Source organism: Oryctolagus cuniculus, chromosome 10 (genome assembly GCF_964237555.1).
Source record: "Oryctolagus cuniculus chromosome 10, mOryCun1.1, whole genome shotgun sequence".
Classification (NCBI taxonomy): domain Eukaryota; kingdom Metazoa; phylum Chordata; class Mammalia; order Lagomorpha; family Leporidae; genus Oryctolagus; species Oryctolagus cuniculus.
Genome location: NC_091441.1, coordinates 68,979,990 through 68,993,084, shown reverse-complemented (window position 1 = coordinate 68,993,084; position 13,095 = coordinate 68,979,990). Strand labels below are relative to the sequence as shown.

General features: G+C 43.3%; 1 protein-coding gene and 1 pseudogene across 7 annotated transcripts in view; one reads left to right on the top strand and one right to left on the bottom strand.

Moving 5' to 3' along the window:
* Positions 1-13,095, top strand: part of MPPE1 (metallophosphoesterase 1) — an 82,951-nt gene that overhangs the window by 48,958 nt on the left and 20,898 nt on the right. For 2 of the 7 annotated variants that reach the window (XM_051852174.2, XM_008261016.4), the window contains exons 1-2: positions 5,558-5,864; positions 6,719-6,802. The gene's annotated coding sequence lies outside the window, so the exon portion shown is untranslated. The other 5 variants (XM_051852171.2, XM_051852172.2, XM_070050499.1 and 2 more) reach the window with 4 other exon arrangements.
* On the bottom strand, positions 433-4,923 carry LOC108177121 (RING finger protein 141 pseudogene; annotated as a pseudogene).

The window sequence follows — 13,095 nt, the reverse complement described above, 5'->3', positions numbered from 1 at the left end:
GCCAGGAACTTCATCTGGGTCTCCCATGCGGGTGCAGGGGCCCAAGGACTTGGGCCATTCTCTGCTGCTTTCCCAGGAGCATTAGCAGGGGGCTGGATTGGAAGTCGAGCAGATGGGAGATGAGGCACCCCTATGGGATGCCAGCATCACAAGTGTTAGCCAACTCCACTGCTCCAAAACACCAGCCCTAAAGCCCACATTTCATGTGTCCTCCATGTACTCAGGATGAAAAGCGATGCTTACTGTTTGCACTGTTGTAAAATAGGTTTCATTAGCGCATAATCATTGTCTGCAAAGTGTTTGGTGCATGGGAGGTTATAGCTAATTTTATGAAATAAAGTCTAATCCTCTCTTTTTAATTAACTTAACTCTCACTGGCATCTGTAGTATCATTCCAAGCTTGGGAACACAAAGAAATGAGTCTGGTGCATGGAATTTTTTAAAAAGATTTATTTATTTATTGCAAATTATTCAGATTGCCTTTTAATGAACCCAACATTCCCAACATTAAAAAATTGTTGAACCAAAAGATGTTTTCAAACAACTTAATTATCTGAATAGATATTAAATATAAGGAATCGAGTCCAATTTGAAATGAATTTTACATAGCACACAAATATCACAACCTCCCAGAGCACAATATAAAATAGTCCTCTAAGGAATATAAACATTTAGTATGTAAGGATGTGAAATTACATGGTAAGAAACAAATCTTTAGTTAGCTAAAATTTACTTGCTAAAGATTAGTTCTTGCACAATTTATCAGTTTGTCCTAAGAATAAAACCAAACTAATATTCTCAACCTCTAAATTCAGTACATAGCAAACTCATTTTCCCAAACTACAGTTTTGCAGCATTATACTACAAGTAAACTCTTCACTATTGAGTTAGGATGGGAAAAACTTTATGATCTATAAAACGAATTCCTTAAATTTCATGAGACCATTTCACAAATCCTAGAAGGCACACATTATATCTCCTATCATAGTAACTGCATTTAAATACTGAAGATTTTAAGAATACAAAGTGCACATTTCATCCATGAAACAAATTTACAGCTTTTACTATTAGTTATTACAGTAGAACCTGCCTAACATTCACATCTAAGAATTACCACCCAGTTTAATGGCGTGAGCAGGGAACTGTGCTCATTTCTTTGATAAGGCTAATAAAAACACTTTGTATTTCACAGTAGATCAGTTAGTGTCTTGGATTTCATATTGCAAAGTGAAAAAGGCTGGGCAAGATCAAGTCCCTGGGCTTGCTGACAACAATTCCTTGACAGATGAACGATTCTGAGGGATAAAATCCTTTGCTGTCTCTGGGAAGATCCAAAAACCTGTAAAGCAACTTTGTGCATTTTAGGAGAATTTTCAAGTTAGGCAACCTGAATTAAACACAGCAGGTCTATTTCCAAATGATAACTGAAGATCCTAGAGCTAGAAAAGATCTCAGAGGATCCTCTCTTCCAACGTTTCCAAATTACCTTCCATGGAATATCAAGAATCTGTGGAGGAGATCCAGGGTTCTGTAAATTTGACCTGAATTTAAAAAAAAAAAGGGCAACATTTTTTGAAAAAGAAAAAAAATTAAAACAATTCCCATCATACAAACTTGTTACTCATCAAATTCTTATACTTGTTACAACATTTTACTTATGTTACAACATTTTATTCTATGTTTTCATTGGCTGACTTAATATTTAGTTATTACAGTATATACAATTGAAATGAGAAAAGCTGGACTAATGAAATATTTTATATATGGTGTGTGTATATACATGTGTATATAAGGATTCTCTGTGAGATTTTTTACCTGAGCCGGGGGAAGCTCCAGTGTTGAAATGTTGGGAAAACCACAGATGACGTCTCAGTTCATAAAGCAGGAACTTACAAATATGAGAAACTTTTTCAAGATCACTCAACCAACAAGTGCACTGCTAGGTTGGTATGACATCAATATCCACAGCGAGTACTTACCCATCTGGTGCTTAGCGGTCCTCATCATGAATGTTATGGGTTAATCTTTACTATTTTGGGAGCAAAATTGAGCTACCTTTATGCAGATATTTTTCTTTGAAATGGGTTTTATTTGCACACCTATTAAAATTCTAGCATTTAAAAACTGTCATTAATAAGCAGCAGTGATTTAAACTGTATCCCTGGGTACTTAGGAAAATAATATTTGCAAGTTACCAATAGGAGGTCAGGAAAGTTACATGGAAAGTTAAAAGGATATGCCCGGCTCCACCGTACTCGTCCCGTTCACACAACAGGGCAAAAACCACCACCACCACCACCTTTTGAAGAAAAAACAGGTAGTTCCAAAACACACTGCTGGAGCCATGAATCAACTGTGGATAGATCATTAAAAAAAATGAGTAAAATAATAATTAACCACAAGGGGGCATACATACTCTTAGAGTCCAGCAGAAAGAAAATTTTAAGTAACATGTCCTTTGATGTGGTCCATTTTCTTATTTAACATTTTCTCATAAAAATTTTAATTCCAAGGTTTATTTTAAACCTAAAGATTCCAGAATACTGTTGTCCTGAAAAACAGTAGTGTGTTCAAAGCCTCTGGAAACATTGCTGTTACCTGCCAGCAGAGGACTCAAGAGCAATTCGTTCTAATACACTTTAGAACAAATAAATAGGGAAATAGGGTCTAAAACAGTAGCAAATTTTAGCTTGAATAATGGAAGACATGGAACGTTTATAAACAAACATGGGACATATTGTGAGAATAGCAAAAATAAGAAGGTGGGGAAGTGTATTTCGCTGTATCTGTGCCACAACATTCTTCCTCATGACCAAAGCATGGGTAGCCCACAAGGGCAGCGGCAGATCTCCTCCCCAGGCCATGGCCGATGGCCGATGGGGCTGGTCGGCCTCATCAGCCATGTTTAGTACGTCATCTTTAGTAGGCGCGTCTGACGCTACCCAAGACTCATTTGCTCCAGTCATCTGCAGGCGACAAATAGGGCAATTCCTGTGTCCGTCTCTCCATTTATCTATACACTTCTGACAAAAGCTGTGAGCACAAGGCAGGATGAGGTCAGCCCGCCCATCCATGCAGATATAACACACCTCCTCATCGGTCAGCTGTTTCGCCCTTCCCATCCAAAGACTGGCCTGACAAGGCGTGACAGAGCATGCGTTTTCCTCAGGTTCTTCAGAAGTGGTGCTTTGGGCCAAAGCACCTGCTGCATGACTTGTGATGCCTTTATAAAGCTGAAGGAACTGGTACAAATTCATGATGCGTGATGCTTCCACAATGCCACTCCTCTTGTTAATCTTGGTACACACTACCCGTCAACCACTTTCCAAAAGGCAGAGGAATCAGATCCAGGTTGTACCTCAAAGAGAAGATGTTTCTCCTGGCCAGAAGCCACTTTAGCAGTTACACCAAGTTCAGCTACTCTCTCAAGAAATTCTTTATATGTTAAGGAGCCACTTTCTCGAACCAATGTGACGTGTTTTGCTACTTTTTCTGGTAACTTGCTAATAACCAGTTGGGTCTGATCTGAAATTTGCTGTCCCATGATGAAATGACGTCATTCAGATCCAGAAAGTATTGTTTCACATAGTTTTTCTAGTTCAAGGCATTGCGCTCCCGGTGGCACCAGCTGCTCAGAGCAGCAGGTGCCGGCCTTAAAGATTTATTTATTTATTTAAAAGGCAGAGTCACAGAAAGGCAGAGGCAGAGAGTGAGAGGTCCTCCATCCGCTGGTTCAATCCCCAGATGGCTGCAACGGCTGGAGCTTCACTGATCCAAAACCAGGAGCCAAGAGCTTCTTCTGGGTCTCCCACACAGATGCAGGGGCCCAAGGACCTGGCCACCCTCTACTGCTTTCCTAGGCCATAGCAGAGAGCTGGATCAGAAGTGGAACAGCAGAGACTCTGAACCAGTGCCCACACAGGACGCTGGCACTGCAGGCAGCAGCTTTACCCGCTATGCCACAGCGCTGGCCCCTGGTGCATGGATTTTAATGTTTTTCCAACAACTGTGGAGATCTGAGGGAATGTGTGAGAATGTAAAATACTTAGTTTACTTGGTAGTCTCTTGTGCAAATTACAATAAAACAAAGTAAATGAAATTTAAACAAAAAATAAATTTGGTCACAAAATGCCAAAAAAAAAAAAGAGTTATAGGCTTAACTGAGTTGTTTATTAGCAAGCAAGAAGTGCTGCTGAGAACTTTCTATGGTATCATTACTATTTGGCTTCTCAAAAAGTTCATGGAAAATGGAATTAAAAGTTATTTTTCTATGGGGTCAGCCTTGTGGTATAGTGAGTAAAAGTAGTCACCTGCAGTGCTGGCATCCCATATGGGTGCTGGTTAATGTCTTGGTTGCTCCTGTTCCAATCCAGATCCCAGTTAACAGCTTGGGAAAGCAGCAGAGGATGGCCCAAGTGCTTGCACCCACATGGGAAACCCGGATGAGGTGCCTGGCTCCTGGGTTTAGCCTGGCCCTGCCTTAGCCATTGTGGATACCTGGAGAGCGAACCAGTGGATGGAAGTTTCTCTTTCTCTCATCTCCCTCTCTCTTTCAAGTAAATAAATAAATCTTCCAAAAAAGGTTATTTATTCTAGTACAAGAAAATTTTGAAATCTACCCTTCCACCCCCTTTTTCTCTTCATTTATTTGAAAGGCACAGTTACAGAGAGAGGTCTTCTATCCACTAGTTCACTCCCAAATGGTCACAACTCCAGTGCTGGGCCAGGCATAAGTGAGAAGTCAGGAGCTTCATCCGGGTCTCCCACGTGGGTGCCGAGACCCAAGCACTTGAGCCGTCTTCTGCTGTTTTCCCAAGCGTCAGCAGGGAGCTGGATCTAAAGTGGAGCAGCCGGGACTCGAACCAGCATCCTTGTTGCAGGCAGGTTTTATCTGCTCCGCCATAACGCCAGCCCCGTTTTTTTTTTTTTTTTCTTCATAACACTTATTTTCCATTAACGTTTTGAAGACCCTGTTTATTACTCGGCGCTTATTTAACTGCTTGAAACGGGTTAATGATTTCTGCTTTCAATTTATAGTGTTGAGGACTTTTTGAAATAATGGACGTGAAAGCACTTTGAAAAGAACGTTATTAGTGAAAAAGAGAAAAAGCCCATGATAAATACTGTTTGGAGGCTCTCGTTCGTTCCTCGTGCCTTTCTTGAGCACGTTTCGCAACGCAGGGCTTCCGGTGCTGCCCAGCCCGGCCAGTGTGGCGTGGAGCAGGGAGCAGGTGCGCAGAGGCCGGGAGCGGCCCACCTGCGACCCGCCCCTGGGCCCCGCTGTGCAGCGCGCGCTGGCCGCGGCCTGCGGAACCTGTGCCGGGCCGAAGCGGCGCAAGCCCGCCGACCCCAGGGCGCGAGTCCGCTCCGGCGCCGGCCGCTGCTCCGCCTCGGCTGCCCACAACCCACGGTCCTTTCCGCCGTCCCAGCGACCTCCCCTCGCCTCTCTCCCGCTCCTTCCAGCGCCCTCCAGTCCCCGGCGCCCGGCAGCGTCTAGAAGGCATCTGAGGATGGCGCGCAGGACCGCGGAGCTGACGACGATGCGGCCGACTGTACGTTTTTGCCTTTATTTAGCTCTGAGTCTGGAGCCCCCGTGGCGCTTCCCCTCCGCGGAAGACACAGGGGGTGAGCCCGCCGGGCCTGGCTGCGGTCCGCGTTCCGGAACGCGGGCGCCGGGCGCGGCAGTTTCCAGGGGCGATGGGGGCGCGCCCCGCGCAGGCCGCGGAAGCGGAAAGCGTGCGAGCGTTTGGCCTGGACATCCTGACGGCCCCGAGAGCCGCGCCGGCCGGGGGTCCCTAGGAGGACTGGCCCGGCTCGGCCCGGCTTGCCCCTCGGGAACATTAGCCGAGCGGCCGGAAAGCAAGGTACGCGAGCCCGCTGTGCGCCTGTCGTAACATTTCAGCTTCCCATGGTGAATTTGCTGCTAGCACTGCAAAATGGAAGCTCCCTTTTCTTTTGGGGTTGCAAAGTAACGCACAGCGTCCTGGAAATGAGTTGGTTGTTTGCTGGAAAACTCTGTTACTTTTAAAGCCCCTGGATTAAATTCTAAGGGCCTCACTCCCTGGTTGACTCCTGTAGACTGAAAAATGATCTGTGTTATCGTTTAAAAAGGCCAATTAGGATGGAAAATGTGATGTGTGTATAGCCCTTGATAAGACTGGTAATAATACTTAAGATAGTGAACAAGTAAGAAAACTTAAGGTCAGTGCAAAGGAAGTAGTAATTTTTTATGTCATTTTTGAGGGGGAAGGTTAAATATTTAATGATAGCTTTGAAGTTTAAAATCATTCAGTGGGTAGAATATTTTGCTCACTTGTGGACTGCAGCTGTTATTCTCACGTGTTGGACAGCACAGGACCATGCTTTATATAGAAGGCTACTTCAGCAACTTTGTAGAAAATGAAAGTTTATTTTGGTGCAAAAATAATTGAAATCCATGTACGTAAAGAGTATTCAAAACGTTTGTGGAAAATGCGTATGATTGAAAAGGCATGGATTAAAAATTTTTTACACCAAATATCTTTTAATTCTGTTTCTATGAACTTTCTGAAAGTACTTTCATATAAGTATCTTGTAATGTAAAAGATATTCTTGAGCAATAATGTTATTTTTCCTTAGCTTCTTAGCTTCTCTGAAGGTCGGTCAGGGGACACTGTTCAGGGCTTTACTGGGTGAAAGGTCATTCTGCCTCACAATACATTTTTTTGTTTTATTGCAGATCAACATGCTCTGATTTGGGGGAGTAGAAGCCAACTTAAATCCTTCATACCAGCTTCATCCCTCCAGTGGCATTCTTTAAAAGGTGAGAGGACTCCATGATTCTCCTGCAAGCCAAGGCTCCCAAAACTTGAAAACAGCGTGGCTCAGTGGGTTGTTGGCAGCATCTCATGTGAGTGCTGCTCCGCTTCGGATCCAGCTCCCTGCTAATATGCCTGGGAATGCACCCATGTGGGAGACCCAGATGGAGTTCCAGGCTTTTGCGGCCGTTTGGGGTGTGAACCAGCATGAGGATGGACAAAAAGTCTCTACCTCTGTAACTCTGTCTTTCAAATAAATAAATCTTAAAAAAAAATTCAGATTAGTGGATTTAGATCCCAAAAGGAAGTCGCTGCTATAGGACACTTAGCTGTTCAGGGTGTGTGTGTGTGTGTGTGTGTGTGTGAGTGTGAGTGTGTGTGTCTTTTTTTCTTTTGAGTGACTTGCCTGAGATTACAGAGCTGGGAAGTAGTGGAGCCAGGATAGGCTTCCCAGCTGCCTGGATCCCAGGGTCTAGGAGAGAACCCAGGCACTGCCTTGCTTCCTTTGAATTTCTTTTGAAAGAAAGCTGACTCCTTCCAAGAGGCTTCAGGGGAGCCTCACTACTTGCCTCTAACCAGCCAGTGGCCCGAGCTTTTCCTTTGTAGGTTATATTCGTGGATGAGTAAGTGAATGTGCTCTGTGCACCTGTTTGCCAATCTTTGTAAACTTCCATCTGGCCCTTTTATAAAAGGTCAACAGGAGACACTGATGTGTTTTTTCTTCCTGTTCCAATGACTGAGGTTTTTTTTTTTTTTTTCCTAAGTAGTTACCCCTTTGGTCTTTCTTTCCTTCTTTCCTTCCTTCCTCCCTCCCCCTCCCCTTCCTTCCCTTCCCTCCCCTCCCCTCCCCTCCCCTCCCCTCCCCTTCCCTTCCTCCCTTCCTTCCTTCTTTCCTTCCTTTCCATTTAATTATTTATTTGAAAGGCAAAGTTACAGAGAGAAAGGAGAGACAGAGAGAGATCCTCCATCCACTGGTTCACTCCCCAAATGGCTGCAACAGCCGGAGCTGGGCTGATCCACAGCCAGAAGTCAGGAACTTCTTCTGGGTCTCCCATGTGGGTGCAGGGGCCCAAGCACTTGGGCCAAGTTCTGCTGCTCTACCAGGCTACTAGCAGGGAGCTGAATCTGAAGTGAAGCAGCTGGGAATTGGACCAGTGCTGCAAGTGGTGGCTTAACCCACTAAGCCACAATGCTGACCCCTAACTAAGGATTCTTAAACACAGGTAGGTATTATTAGAAGAAAAGAGTGAGAATATGTATGTTTGTAATCCTAAAATGTTTGACAGAACCAGGCTCATTCTGAAATATTAAGACAATAGACATTTTATTTTTTTAAGATTATTTGAGGGGCCAGCGCTGTGGCGTAGTGAGTAAAACTGCTACCTGCAGTGCCAGCATCCTATGTGGACACTGGTTTGAGTCTTGGCTGCTCCACTTCTGATCCAGCTCTCTGCTATGGCCTGGGAAAGCTATAGAAGATGGCCCAGGTCTTGGGCCCCTGAACCCACGTGGGAGACCCGGAGGAAGCGCCTGGCTCTTGGCTTCGGCCTGGCCCAGACCTGGTTATTGCAACCATCTGGGGAGTGACCAGCAGATGGAAGATCTCTGTTTCTGCCTCTCTCTGTAACTCTGCCTTTCAAATAAATAAAAATAAATTAAAAAGGTTATTTATTTGAAAGGTGGAGTTACTAGAAAGAGCGAGAGAGAGAGAGATCTTCCATCCACTGGTTCACTCCCCTGATGGCCACAAGATCCTGGGCTAGGCCAGGCCAAAGCCAGGAACTTGGAGCACCATCCAGGTCCTTCATGTGGATGGCAGGGTCCAAGCACTTGGGCCATCTGCTGCTGCTTTCCCAGGCACATCAGCGGGGAGCTAGATTGGAAGTGGAGCAGCCAGCACTTGAACCAGCACTCACATGGGATGCCATTATTGCAGGTAGCAATTTAACCCACAACACCAGCCCCAACAGACACTTATTGAGCATCTACTGTATACAGGTCCCTTGGTGGGCACAGGGGATATAAATAGGCAAGTTCCTGTCTTAAGTGGGCTGATAGCTTGGAGTGAGGAAAAGTACATTTTATATCCTGACCACTACACCCAGATATATGCATGTATATGGAAGTAGAAATAAAAGTTTCATCAGAGTAACTTTGTACACCTTCCCTTGTACAGTATGGGCTAATATTTTCTATTGTGGTTTATTCTATTTGATTTTTAAAAATTCTGGTCACAAACCACCAAACTTATTTCATAACCCAATACTCTCTTCTAGCTTTTTTTTAAGATTTAAGATTTAAAAAAATATTATAGACACAGTGACAGTGAGAGGGAAAGACAGACAGAAAGAGATTTTCCATCTGCTGGTTCACTCCCCAAATGGCTGCAATGGCCAGGAGCCAGGAACAGCATCTGGGTCTCCCGCGTGGGAAGCAGGGGCCCAAGTACTTCTGCTACCTTCCCAAGCGTATTAGCAGGGAGCTGGATAGGAAGAGGAGTAACCAGGACTCAAACTTGTGCCCCCAGATGGGATGCCAGTCACTTAATCTGCTGTGCCACAACACCAGCCCCTTCTCTAGCTTTTTCTGAAAAATTCTGGGATAATAGATGTTAATAAACTGGTGCTTTTTTTTACGTTTTTTGGTGAGAGTCATTTTGGTTTTAGGAATAAGAATATGGTAGAAATCAAAATACCACAGTTTAGCACTTCAGTTCTTGAAAGAGCCTTTGAGGGTCTTTAGTGCGTCATCTGGCTTCCTTCCTCACACACATGTCCAGAGGTTGTATGTCTACCTCTTTATCTTTGTGCCCCTGAACTGAATGGGGTAATTCGTGAAAATAGAATTAAGAGCTAAGTGTATTTGAAATCCTGTATAAAGGGCCTTCACAAAGTCAACGAAAAATGTATACTGTGAAAAAATTAATGAGTTTCAAATTTTTTGTACCAAAATAAACTTAGTTTTTAATTCCATTTTCTACAGACATTCATTTATTTATATTTATTTGAAAGGCAGAGGGACACACAGGGCTGAAGCTGGAAGCCCAGAACTTCATCCTGGTCTTCCACATGGATGGCAGGGGCTCAGACGTTTGCACAGTCTTCTGCTGCTTCCCAGGAAGCAGGATCAGAAGCAGAGGTCAGACTTGAACCCAGGCACTCAGATATGGGATGTGAGCTTCTAAGTGGCAACTTAGCTCACTGCACCACAATGCCTGCCCCTCTATGGACATTTAAAAAAGAATTTTTATTTAATTTTAAAGAGGCAGAGAGCTAGGCCAACAATTTTAACCCACCACAGCCTGAATAAGTGAATGCTATGCCCCCCTCCAAGTCTGGCCCTTACAGGTGAAAAGAGAGAACACGTCTCTTCTTTCTAAGACTAAGTAAATAGGGGCTGGGCCTTGACCAGGCAGTGTGAGGTGCCTCACCCAGGCCCAGTGCTTCCATTGCTTCCCACTTAGTAAGTACAAGGGATAAGTGAGTTTCTCCATCCTGTGTCACTGGACTGTAAACCTAAGAAACAGCAGGTTTGGATACAGACCAGGTTCTGTGTTGTGTCTTTCCTGTGATCAAATGATGAATACTTCTGTCCATGTTAGCAGCTTTCCTTTGCATTAACATATTTGAGTTTAAAAATTAAAATTACTTAAACTGTTTTCATTTCTCAAGTTTGATTTGTGAGTTTTTTTCCCTTTTTTTTTAAAACTTTTATTTAATGAATATAAATTTCCAAAGTACAGCTTATGGATTACAGTGGCTTCCCCCCCATAACGTCCCTCCCACCCGCCACCCTCCCCTTTCCCACTCCCTCTCCCCTTCCATTCACATCAAGATTCATTTTCAATTCTCTCTCTGTATAGATCAGTTTAGCATATATTAAATAAAGGTTTCAACAGTTTGCACCCACATAGAAACACAAAGTGAAAAATACTGTTTGAGTACTAGTTGTAGCATTAAATCACAATGTACAGCACATTAAGGACAGAGATCCTACATGAGGAGTAAGTGCACAGTGACTCCTGTTGTTGACTTAACAAATTGACACTCTTGTTTATGGCATCAATAATCACCCTAGGCTCTTGTCATGAGCTGCCAAGGCTATGGAAGCCTTTTGAGTTCACCGACTCTGATCATATTTAAACAAGGTCGTAGTCAAAGTGGAAGTTCTCTCCTCCCTTCAGAAAAAGGTACCTCCTTCTTTGCTGACCCGTTCTTTCCACTGGGATCTCACTCACAGAGATCTTTCATTTAGGTCATTTTCTTTTGCCAGTGTCTTGGCTTTCCATGTGTGAAATACTCTCATGGGCTTTTCAGCCGGATCCACATGCCTTTAGGGCTGATTCTGAGGCCAGAGTGCTGTTTAGGACATCTGCCAATCTGAGTCTGCTGTGTATCTCGCTTCCCATGTTGGATTGTTCTCTCCCTTTTTTATTCTATCAGTTAGTATTTGCAGACACTAGTCTTGTTTGTGTGATCCCCTTGACTCTTAGACCTATTAGTGTGATCAATTGTGAACAGAAATTGATCACTTGGACTTGTGAGATGGCATTGATACATGCCACCTTGATGGGATTGAATTGGAATCCCCTGGTGTGTTTCTAACTCTACTGTTTGGAGCAAGTCAGCTTGAGCATGTCCCAAATTGTACATCTCTTCCCTTTCTTATTCCCACTCTTATATTTAACAGTGATCACTTTTCAGTTAAGTTTCAACACTTAAGAATAACTGTGTATTGAATACAGAATTCAACCAAAAGTATTAAATAGAACAAACAAACAAAAAATACTAAGAGGGATAACAATTTAAGTTGTTCATCAACAATCAGGGCAAGGGCTGATCAAGTCACCGTTTCTCATAGTGTTCATTTCACTTTAACAGGTTTCCTTTTTGGTGCTCAGTTAGTTGTCACCGATCAGGGAGAACATATGATATTTGTCCCTTTGGGACTGGCTTATTTCACTCAGCATAATGTTTTCCAGATTCCTCCATCTTGTTGCAAATAACCAGGTTTCATTGTTTTTGACTTCTGTATAGTATTTTATAGAGTACATGTCCCATAATTTCTTTATCCAGTCTACTGTTGATGGGCATTTGGGTTGGTTCCAGGTCTTAGCTATTGTGAATTGAGCTGCAATAAACATTAATGTGCAGACAGCTTTTTTGTTTGCCAATTTAATTTCCTTTCGGTAAATTCCAAAGAGTGGGATGGCTGGTATTCAGGTTTCTGAGGAATCTCCAGACTGACTTCCATAGTGGCTTAACCAGTTTGCATTCCCACCAACAGTGGGTTAGTGTCCCTTGTTCCCCACATCCTCTCCAGCGTCTATTGTTGGTAGATTTCTGAATGTGAGCCATTCTAACCGGGGTGAGGTGAAACCTCATTGTGGTTTTGATTTGCATTTCCCTGATTGCTAGTGATCTTGAACATTTTTTCATGTGTCTGTTGGCCATTTGGATTTCCTCTTTTGAAAAATGTCTACTGAGGTCCTTGGCCCATCTCTTAAGTGGGTTTTTTTTTTTATTATTATTATTTTTAATGAATATAAATTTCCAAAGTACAGCTTATGGATTACAATGGCTTCCCCCCCATAACGTCCCTCCCACCCACAACCCTCCCCTTTCCCACTCCCTCTCCCCTTCCATTCACATCAAGATTCATTTTCAATTCTCTTTATATACAGAAGATTAGTTTAGCATACATTAAGTAAAGATTTCAACATTTTGCTCCCACACAGAAACACAAAGTGAAAAATACTGTTTGAGTACTAGTTGTAGCATTAAATCACAATGTACAGCACACTAAGCACAGAGATCCTACATGAGGAGTAAGTGCACAGTGACTCCTGTTGTTTACTTAACAAATTGACACTCTTGTTTATGGCGTCAGTAATCACCCTCGGCTCTTGTCATGAGTTGCCAAGGCTATGGAAGCCTTTTGAGTTCACCGACTCTGATCATATTTAGACAAGGCCATGGTCAAAGTGGAAGTTCTCTCCTCCCTTCAGAGAAAGGTACCTCCTTCTTTGATGACCTGTTCTTTCCATTGGGATCTCACTTGTGGAGATCTTTCATTTAGTTTTTTTTTTTTTTTTTTTTTTTTTTCCCCAGAGTGTCTTGGCTTTCCATGTGTGAAATACTCTCATGGGCTTTTCAGCCGGATCTGCATGCCTTTAGGGCTGATTCTGAGGCCAGAGTGCTGTTTAGGACATCTGCCATTCTATGAGTCTGCTGTGTATCTCGCTTCCCATGTTGGATCACTCTCCCCTTTATTTATTCTATCGGTTAGTATTAGCAGG